An 11,254-nucleotide genomic window follows, 5' to 3' on the forward strand; every position below is an offset into this window, starting at 1 on the left:
AGTGTGCCCAATTGCTTCTAGGTGAAAGTTGAATTTAGAAGTGCACCCAATAGCTTCTATGTAAAAGTTGAATTTAGAAGTGCGCCCAATATCCTCTCTGTGAAAGTTGAGTTTAAGAAGCGTGCCCAATAGCTTCTATGTGAAAGTTGAATTTAGAAGTGTGCCCAATAGCTTCTATGTGAAAGTTGGTTCTAGAAGTGTGCCCAATATCCTCTCTGTGAAAAGTTTAAATTAGAAGTGTGCCCAATATCCTCTGTGAATAGTTGAATTTTGAAGTGCGCCCAAAAGCCTCTCTGTGAAAGTTGAATTTTGAAGTGTGCCCAATATCCTCTGTGAAAAGTTGAATTTAGAAGTGCGCCCAATAGCTTCTATGTGAAAGTTGAATTTAGAAGTGCGCCCAATATCCTCTCTGTGAAAGTTGAATTTAGAAGTGTGCCCAATAGCTTCTATGTGAAAGTTGAATTTAGAAGTGTGCCCAATAGCTTCTATGTGAAAGTTGAATTTAGAAGTGTGCCCAAATAGTCTCTCTGTGCAAGATTTGAATCTAAGGTGCGCCTAAATATCCCCACTGTGCAAAGTTGAATTGAGAAGTGTGCCTCATAGTGTTCCCTAGTCAAACTGACTTGTGCCCCAATAGTCTCCCTGTTCAATGTTGAAATTAGAAATGTGCCTAAAAGCATGCCCTGATTGAAATTAGAAGGGCGCCCAATAGTCCACCCTGGTTGAATTTGGAACAGTGCCCAATTTCCACTCTGTGTAAAGTTGAAATTAAAAATGTACCTAATAGCCGCACTGTGAAAACCTAAAGTTAGAAGCGTGCCTAAATATCCCTTCTGTGCAAAGTTTAATTTAGAAGTAGGCCTAATAGCATCTCTGTGTACAGTTGAATTTAGAAGTGTACCTAATAGCCTAATATCATCTCTGTGTACAGTTGAATTTAGAAGTGTACCTAATAGTCTAATATCATCTATGTAAAGTTGAATCTAGAAGTGTGCCGAAAAGCAATACATGTGGTGTTGCTACATTCAATTTCTCCTTAATAGCTTACCTGTATTCCAGCTTACTAGAAGAAACCCTACCCAACAGCGAAACTGTGCTGTAGTTGCAACTAAATAGGCCACCTAATGAACATATCCTAAGGTCTAGCTACACTTCAAAACGGCCTAATATCTGCAGCCTAGTACAACTAATACACTAAAACCTACAGTAAGTGAATAATAACACCCTGCTTAGTGGAACCCTGAAACCAAGACTAATCTCACCCAGTGATATAGCCGAATTTATAAAGTCCAATAAATTGTAAGTTGCTCCTGAAACTACACCTAATAGCTTGTACTAACCATGAGTGCACCCACTCCACTAGGGTTTGCCGGAAATGACCACCATGGACCGCCCCCACTCTCCGGTCTGCCTCACCTCAGATCTCCCCTTCCCAAATCATCCCACCCTCCTCCACATCCTCTACCCTTCCCCTTTCCAAACACCAAGCCAGAGGGGCACGATGGTGAGCCAACCACCCTAAAACCACTGCTCCCCCGATCCCCACCACCGACCAGCCTACGTTGATCATGCCCGCTCCCCTCACTATCATACTGGGCACACCCCGCCCTGCAATCATCCACCCCCACCTATCCCACAAACCCCCACCATCTTCCCCCAGACCACACCCTTTCCCCTCCCTACAAACTGCACACCTAGCCATAGCAAGAACAGAAGCCTCATCCCTCTCCACCTCTAACCCCCCCTACCCTCTCTCACACACCAATCACAACAAAGACACTAAAGAGGAAACCTACCCGGTCCCTCTTAATCTCTCAGCACTCTTTGCCTCCCCTGTCTCGACCCACCACCTCTTTCCCCCAATCACCACCTTCTCCCCTCCCTTCACCCTTCCTGAAACCCCTCTCCCTAGATTTCTCACCAACTGCAACTGAAACTCTTAACTGCCCACACCCCACCTTCAAATCCCCCGGGCCAAACCCAATCATCCTAACACACATCCACACACTCCCACCTGAAACCGGCCAACTTTTCTGCTCGCCCACTTTTCCCATCGATCATCAACCCCCTACCCCTCTTCCTCTCCAGTTTCCACTCTCTCTCCCCCACCCCCTTCCGCTCCAGCTCCGACACCAACCTCACCTACCAAAGTGAACTGCATCCTATTTAACGCCCGATTTGTAGCAAAAAACAGACACTGCATCTTTGACCTCCTCGCCTCTGACAAACCAGACCTGGTTTTCATCACCGAAACTTGGTTCTCTGACGACTTCGCCCCAATTGCCAATGAAGCCTTCCCCCCTGACCACTCACTCATCCCACTGAACCGTCCCTCTAGAGGTGGGGGGATAGCATTCGTCTTCAAGTCTCACTTCGACGCCTCAATCATTGACAACCAACCTTCCATTCCATCCTGCGAATCACTCCTCATTAAACTATCCCTCTCCCCGTCGTTCTCACACAGCTTCTTAATAATCTACAGACCCCCTGGCTATGATAGACAATTCTCAAACAACCTCTCTGACTCTATTGCCACCCTTCAACTAAACCATCCCAACCTCACCCTCCTTGGAGACTTCAACATATGGCTCGACATCCCCACCAACCCTATGACACACTCTGGTTGACGGTCTAGATGCAATAAACCTCCAAACCCACATAAACGTCCCGACTCACTATAAAGGACACACTCTTGATGCCATCTTTCGCTCACACAACCGGACACATCTAAACGCCCCCACCCCTATCATCTAGTCCGATCACTTCATTGTTTCTTTTGCCATTCGCTCACCCGACCCCCTTCCCGTACTCGAATCTGAACCTCCGAAACTACGCAAATGCTGGAAAAAAATAATAATCGCTCCTGACCTAGCTGACACACTCCTCCGTTCTCCAGCACCTACCTGCCAACTCAATAAACAATTAACCCCTGACGCCTTTGACTCATGGCTCAACACCTCACTAATGCGGCCCACACCCTCGTGCAAACCATCAGCCCGCCGTGGCCTGTTCCCTAGATGGTTCACACCTGAGTTGAAGACCACTAAACAACTATATAAATACCTAGAATGCAAATGGCAGAAAGACAAAACCCAGGAGAGCAGAGCCACCTTCGCCCGACATCTTCATCAGTACAAGGCCAAAATACGGAAAGCAAAAAAAGCCCACTACAACTCCAGAATCCTAAACTGCAAAAACCGCAACAAAGAACTTCATAAAATCATCCCCGAATTCACCAAACCGGCATGCACTACGACCATCCCAACCCCCTCACAATCGCTGTGCGACTCTCTCTCTCTCCACTTTTACGCCACAGCTCTCGAAAGAACAAATGCTCTAACCACCAAACTGGCTCTCTTACATCCACCAGGCAACCCTCCCCCATACCGGCCAACCCACAGCCTGTGACCACTACGCAATCAACGTTCGAATCCTTTAGTCCAATATCACCAGACCAATTTCTCAAACTTCTATCTGCCTGCAAACCATCCGGCTCTCTGCTAGACCCTTGCCACAACCTTCAAAGAAATGTTCACTTCCACCTGCGCAGGAGAACACGCAAGATCCATCATAAATGACTCCCTTTCCTCGGGTATCTTTCCGGACGCATTCAAAATGTTTCATGTCAAACCTCTAATAAAAAAATCTTCCCTCGACCCTCTTGAGCCCAAAAACTACCGCCCCATCTCAAACACCAGGTTCCTTGCCAAACTCATTGACCGAACTGCCTACTCCCAACTAAATGCCTTTGTCGAAGCCAACAATCTCCTAGACTCCGCAAAATCAGGTTTCAGAGCCCATCACAGAACTGAAACCACCCTAACCTCAATCTGGGATGACCTTAAAATGACGGCAGACTCCATGGGATGCGCCGCATTAATCCTTCTTGACCTATCCGCCGCCTTCGACACAATCAATCACTCAATCCTCCTTGACCCCCTCCACTCCCTAGGAATTCGTGGTACCGCTCTCTAATGGATAGCTTCATTCCTCAAAGATAGGTACCAAATAACGATACCCTCCACCTATTCCTCACAAGCCCAACCAGTTCACACGAGAGTCCCACAAGGAGCATGCTTATCTGCCCTCCTGTTCAATCTCTACTTGATCACCCTCCCACCAATAATTAGTTCACACAACATCCTGTGTTACAACTACGCTGATGACACTCAACTAATTCTAAAACTCCTGAACTCAAAATCCAACTGCCGACCTGACCTCACCTCTTGCCTCCTTGACATAGAGATCTGGATGACCCGAAGCCACCTCTTGTTAAACCCCTCCAAAACTGAAATCATGGTATGTGGCACTCTGAACTTCTTCCACACCCACTACCCTGGCCATCCGCCATGGGCAACTCACCGACCCCCTCTAACTCAGTGAAAAACCTTGGATGCACCCTTGACTCTGACCTAACACTCTTGCGCCAAGTCAACAACGTCTCAAAGTCCTGCCACTACCACCTTAAAACCCTTAGGCGCATCTTTCCATATCTCTCCTTTCCCAACAGACTCTCCACGGTCCAATCAATTGTTATGTCAAGACTAGACTACGCAAACCCCCTCTACCTCGGAGTCATGAAATGCATGATGAATGAACGAAGTGAATGGAATGGATGAAATCGTTAGAATGGATGAAAAGTGTGGAACGGATGAATGCGCTGGGTGGATGAATGCGTTGAGCAAATGAGTGTGTAGATCGGGTGAGTGTGTAGATCGGATGAGTGTATAGAATGGAGGAGTGTATAGAATGGATGAGTATGTTGAGCGGATGAATGTGTAGAGCGGACGAGTGTGTAGAGCGGATGAGTGCGTAAGTACAGAGAAGTGTGTAGAACGCAGGAGTGCGTAGAGCAAATGAATGTGCAGAATGGATGAGTGTAGAACGGATGAGTATGTAGAGCGGATGAGTGCGGAAGTGTGGAAGAATGTGTAGAACGCTGGAGCAGATTAAAGTGCAGACCGGATGAGTGTATGGAGCAGATGAGTGTATAAAGCGGATGGGTTTATAGAGCGGATGAGTGTACAGAGCGGATGACTGTGTATGAGCGAACGACTTTGTAGAGCTGATGAGGGCATATAGCAGATGAATGCGTGGAAAGAACGAGTGCATAGAGCGGATGAGTGCGTGGAGCGGATGAGTGCGTGGAGCGGATGAGTGCAGGGAGTGCATATAGCAGATGAATGCATGGAAAGAACGAGTGCATAGAGCGGATGAGTGCGGGGAGCGGTTGAGTGTGTGGAGCGGATGAGCGCGTGGAGCGGATCAGTGTGTGGAGCGGATGAGTGCGTGGAGCAGATGAGTGCGGGGAGTGAATGGGTGAGCAGAGCGTGATGGGTGAGCAGAGCGGAAAAGTGTGCTGAGTGGAAGAATGCGCCGGATGGAAGAGTGCGGCGAGCGGAAGAGTGCACAGAGCAGAGGAGTGTGTAAGAATGGAGGAGTGTGTAGAGCAGATGATTGCTTAGAACAGACTAGTGGGTAGAGCCGATGAGTGTATGGAGCAAACGAGTGCGTATGAGCGAATGAGTGTGTAAGAAAGGAGGGGTGCGTAAGAGCGAGTAAGTGCGTAGAGTGAGCAAGTGCGTAGAGCGGATGAGTGCGTAGAACGGGTGAGTGCGTAGAGCGGGTGAGTGCGTAGAGCGGGTGAGTGAGTAGAGCAGGTTAATACATAGAGCGTGCAAGGGCATAAAGCGGACGAGTGCCTAGAGCGGACGAGTGCCTAGAGTGGACGAGTGCCTAGTGCGGACGAGTGCCTAGAGCAGACGAGGGCCTAGAGCAGATGAGTGCCTAGAGCGGATGAGTTGCGTAGAGCGGATGAGTTGCGTAGAACGGATGAGTTGTGTAGAGCGAATGAGTGCGTAGAACGGATGAGTGCGTAGAGCAGATGAGTGCCTAGAACGGATGAGTGCAGAGTGCATGTAGAGCGGATGAGTGCCTAGAGCGAAAGAATACGTAGAGCGGATGATTGCGTAGAACGGATGAGTACGTAGAGCCGCTGAATGCATAGAGCGGACGGAACGGATGACGTATGTGGATCGAGTGAATAGAACAGATTTGAATGCATGAAACAGATTGGAGTGCATGGAACAGATTGGAGTGCGTAGAACGGATTGGAGTGCATGGAAAAGATTGGAGTGTGTGATATGGATTGAAGTGTGTGGAGCAGATTGGAATGTGTGGAGCAGATTGGAATGTGTGGAGCAGATTGGAGTATGCAGAGCGGATTGGAGTGTGTGGAGCGGACTGGAGTGCGTGGAGCATTCTGAGTGCGTGGAGCGGACTGGAGTGAGTGGGGCGGACTGGAGTGCGTGGGGCAGACTGGGGTGCGTGGGCATACTGGAGTGCATGGAGAGGACTGGAGTGCGTGGAGCGGACTGGAGTGCATGGAGTGGACTGGAGTGCATGGAGCGGACTGGAGTGCATAGAATTGCGTGACTTATATGGAATGTTTTGGAGTGAATGGAACGTTTGAAAGAGCATGTAACCCATCATATCACATCTCCACGCTTACTCTCTTCTTTACACCACCATTCAACTAGAACACAGAGCTACTATGACACCATTCAGTATAACTGTTCTCATACTAACATCTGCCACATACTCACCATCACTCTAAGTAAACACTGCTGGTTACACACCCCCCAGCCAGGCGTTGTCCTCGGGCCTAACGCAGCCACATTCAGTCTGGATAAATCCTGCCAGAATGAACACATACTCTGATCTCTCAACCACCACTCCTACCGCTAAGAAGCAGCTATTACACGAATGCCACACCAGCTGCACACATATCCGGTGCTCACACGCACCTTTGACTCTCTCTACTGACTTGACTCCGGTTCCCAAGGGCGTTCAACCTACCAGCGCCTTCAGACCATACCAATGGTACATAAGGCGCTATATAAATGCAAAGTAACATAACATAACATAACATAGCATAACATAACATAATAATTGTATTTTTGCTGTGTTGCAATTAACCAACGATCCACGACCTTGCAGAGATAAGCCTACTGTTCAGACCACATTACCAAAATTGGAGAAGGAGGTTTATAATTGACTTGTGTTTCCAATCTGTTCGGATCCCTTCTGGGGTACTAGAGGTGTGGTGCTGATTGATGCTTTAGAAAACGATATTCATCTCTAGACCATTGGTGCCCTGGAAGTTGATTCGTCTTAGGTGGGGTACAGATGGAGCCTTCCCCCCAGGAGCAGGGTACGGTAGAGTGTTCCCTCCGCCAGTAGCAGGGTATTTCTGGAGCCTACCCTCCAGGGGTAATGTACAGATGGAGCCTTCCCTCCAGTGTTAGGGTACTGGTAGAGTGTCCTCTCTAGTTGTCGGGTACAGGTGGAGACTTCACTCCATGGTTAGGGTACGATAGAGCCTTCCGTCCAGGAGCGGGGCTCATTCTGCTGACCAGTATTTTGCCCAAATGCTGCAAGGCTTTTGTGACCAGCAGAAGGTTTGGCTGTCCCCCTTGTGTATCCTGGCAGAGGCGTTCTCAGTTCTGAAAATAACTGCACCTGCTTTTCTCAATTAATCACTGGTCGCTGGGAAGAAGGAGGCGCAGCAGCAGAAAAAAAGGAAATAGAGAAGGGAGACTGATAATGAGAAGCAGGGTTCATTTATTTAGGAGAACATGTTTGTCAGCAAAGCCTGGAGGGAAAGGAAAACACTGCATTAGTTTATTGCTGGCGACCGAAGCCGTACAATCAGCTCTTTTAGGGCCTCGGATGTTCCATATAAATATTACCGCTGCTCCCTGATGTACTGTTGTCGATAGGCGGACAGGCTTAGGGCATTACGCCTGATGAGTGTGCATAGGAGCAAAACACGTGTCCGCGCTCGCCTTTATTTCATTCCATGGCTTCTCGGGTTTATTCCAAAGGTCCAAATGCTGTCATGCTCTTTCTGGAAGGATGAATGCTTCCACCATTTTGGGCCCGGTTGTTGGCGGTGTCTACCTCCTCAGCCATCGTGAATTTAGCCATAAAAGGGCAGTGGAACTGGCCAAATAGCGAGTTGCTGCTGGTTTGATGTTTCCTGAAAATGATCTGCACCGTAAAAGGGAGGGACTCATGATTCATTATTGAACCCAATTTATGTTCCCCGTCAAGAGTTACAAAATAACGTTTATTGGCAATAGCTTAGATAAAAATAAGAAGAGAAAAATAAGCTGCCTTTGGTATTTAAAGAAACTCCCTTTTGGCCATAAACAGCTTGTTTAGAGCATCTAGGAGTGGGCAGTGCAGGGCATTTCACTCATTCAAAGATGCCAGTCGCGGATGGAAATGGGCCAGGGAGCTAGAAGGGGCGCTGAGTTGAGATGGGTGGGGTACTAACTCAAAAGAGAGCAAATGCAGAGTTCAATAGAAACGTACATATTTGCAAAACAACCTTTTGGTAAAACAATACATGTCGCTATTTTTAGAATGATTTATTGTGCTTGTTTTTTCTGTTGTAATGAGTTCACTGTAAACTGAGTTACTTTGCCTTCTCCCATCTGACGGCTTCGTTTTCAGACCGGTTATTGCCTGCCGATCATTAGAACAGAGCCTCTCAAGCGCTATCCTCCTCCCCCAGGGCTTTGTGGCACTTTCCTGCTGGCAAATCTCGTGTTCTCCCCGGAGGCCCCTCTGCTTGTTCCGCCTTTACCCTTGTGTCATGTCCGCCCCCCATGGACCTTCACCAATGTCGCTCAGCGAGTTCCCTTGTGATGCAGAACACTACACAATGTGCTGCCTCCAGGCGCTAGAGTGTTGCCTCCAGGCGCTGGAGTGTTGCCTCCAGGCGCTAGAATGTTGTCTCCAGGCACTGGAGTGGGGCACTTCCTTTGGGTCTTCAGCAGCGCCTCCAGCTAGGGAGAAACTCACGTGATCTAAGCGCCTTCTCGTGTACCCTATTGGACGTGGAGGGGCACACTTCTTCTGAAGCAGGGTTCCTGCCATGAAGAGGAAGTCTGCATCCACTGTCCTACCATATGTGAGGGAATTCACCAGGCTGAGTCCAGGGGTGCTGCACATGGTGCTGCATGAAAACCAATAACTAAGGAGTGGGACCCCTGGTGCCATCAATAGCCAGGGTCCCGAGGCAGGAAACGTTTGCTGAGGGTTAGAATTCTGGGGGTGCTGTCAGAAATACATTGTTTGTGCCAGGGAAATGGCCCGACAATGATGAATGCGGTCAACTGCACTCAGCAAAGACTTGCCAGGGTAAGACCACGCGGATGGCGCGAGCCTTGGCACCAATCATTTGCAGTCCCTTGCCTTGGCCTTCATTCACGAAGAATATCACCAAGACTCCAGCTGCAAACGCTCCACACAGTCCTCAAGCTCCACCGTGTGCAGGACAGAGGGGCCTCACGCTCCACTGCTTGCAGGACACAGTGGCCTCATGCTCCACCGTGTGCAGGACAGAGAGACCTCAAGCTCCACCATGTGCACGACAGAGGGGCCTAACGCTCCACCGTGTGCACGACAGAGAGGACTCAAACTCCACCATGTGCACGACAGAGGGGCCTAACGCTCCACCGTGTGCAGCACTGAGAGGCCTCAAGCTCCACCATGTGCACGACAGAGGGGCCTAACGCTCCACCGTGTGCAGGACAGCGAGGCCTCAAGCTCCACCATGTGCACGACAGAGGGCCCTAACGCTCCACTGTGTGCACGACAGAGAGGCCTCAAGCTCCACCAACAGAGGGGTCTAACGCTCCACCGTGTGTAGGGCAGAGATGCCTCACTCTCCACCACGTGCAGGATACAAATGCCTCAAGCTCTACCGTGTGCAGGGCAGAGTGGCCTCACGCTCCACCGTGTGCAGGACACAAATGCCTCAAGCTCCACCGTGTGCAGGGCAGAGAGGCCTCATGCTCCACCGTGTGCAGGACACAAATTCCTCAAGCTCCACCGTGTGCAGGACACAAATTCCTCAAGCTTCACCGTTGTCAAACTGGAAATTATATCGTGCCTTCTATTGCTATGAATATATGTATAGTGGCCTACGCCAAGCTGCTAACAAGCTACTTGTGAAGAAATTCGTGTTGCAAGGTCCTGACCCTAGAATCAATGTAAACCGCCATTTTAGGTTTTCTCTCCCTGTAAAGTCACCCTGTGAGTTAAAATGGTGGACAATGTCATTCAGAATAGAACACGGCCGTCATGACCCCTGTGTACAGCTAATATGTAACTTGCCTGCAGGCCACTTGTTAGGGTCATGAACTGAGACCTTGTCCTTTGCTGACCTGTGTGTAATGGATTACCTGTGTCAACGAAACTGATCTATGAACATATATTAACTGCAATGTCGTTTGAATAACTGAATGGGAACGCCTGTTTGACTACATTGTATAAACTATGTCCTAAGGATTAATGTTAAACCTAGAGAATACACTGTTGCCATTTTGACTTGTTGATGTGTAAACCAAAGATGTACTAGATACATAGAGACGAACAAATTAGGAGCGAACCTGGCACGAACCCTAGAACAGTAATGTATTTATGGAATAGTTCACCCGCAGTAGGGCTGGACAGCAGGTTGAAAATTGTATAAAAGCCTGACTGTTTCAATGAATATTCCCACTCACTGAGCACTCCGAACCATGCTGGAGTTTGCTGTGTTGTACTGAGGGCCGATAGCTATCTGATTTGTCTTTGACTTTTTGTAACTGTTTAGCATAAAATAAAGACCATTGTATGTTCCTTTGTAACCTGTGTTTGGTGTATTTCCTTTTTGGGCTACCCAGCCTCATATTATTTCTTTGTTTTCACAGTTGGCGTCCTGAATAGGGACCCTCAAGATTGATGCCGGATTGTTGAAGGTTGACGCACGCTATCGGACCGGGATCGGACGGTGTGACATAAGGAGCCCCACTGAACGAGACACGACACCTCAGCAGTGCTGCAAGACCTGATCCTTGGACGAAAAGCATGTGATCCGAGACGGCATCTTGACGAGGGTCCATTTCTTGAGGCGGGCAGATTTGCCGAAATCACCAAACACAAGGTAAAATTCGTTAGGTAAGTTCCTTGAAATCCGATCGGACCTCCTTGGGTTTGGTCACGTGAGTCGTGACCCGATTCTTAATTTAATCCTGACAATTTGAATTTGGCGCATTGTATCTGCAGACACAATTATTGACCAGGTAACACCAAGAATTTGAGATATGCCTGGGATATTGTCTACCTGCTTTAGGGCATTATTCCGCAGCGATAGACAATCTTTGGAATTATGCCGTCCCGCACCACAGGAGGGGTCGCC

The sequence above is a fragment of the Ambystoma mexicanum genome, chromosome 9, assembly GCF_040938575.1.
Source record: "Ambystoma mexicanum isolate Mex_15411 chromosome 9, UKY_AmexF1_1, whole genome shotgun sequence".
NCBI classification, from domain to species: domain Eukaryota; kingdom Metazoa; phylum Chordata; class Amphibia; order Caudata; family Ambystomatidae; genus Ambystoma; species Ambystoma mexicanum.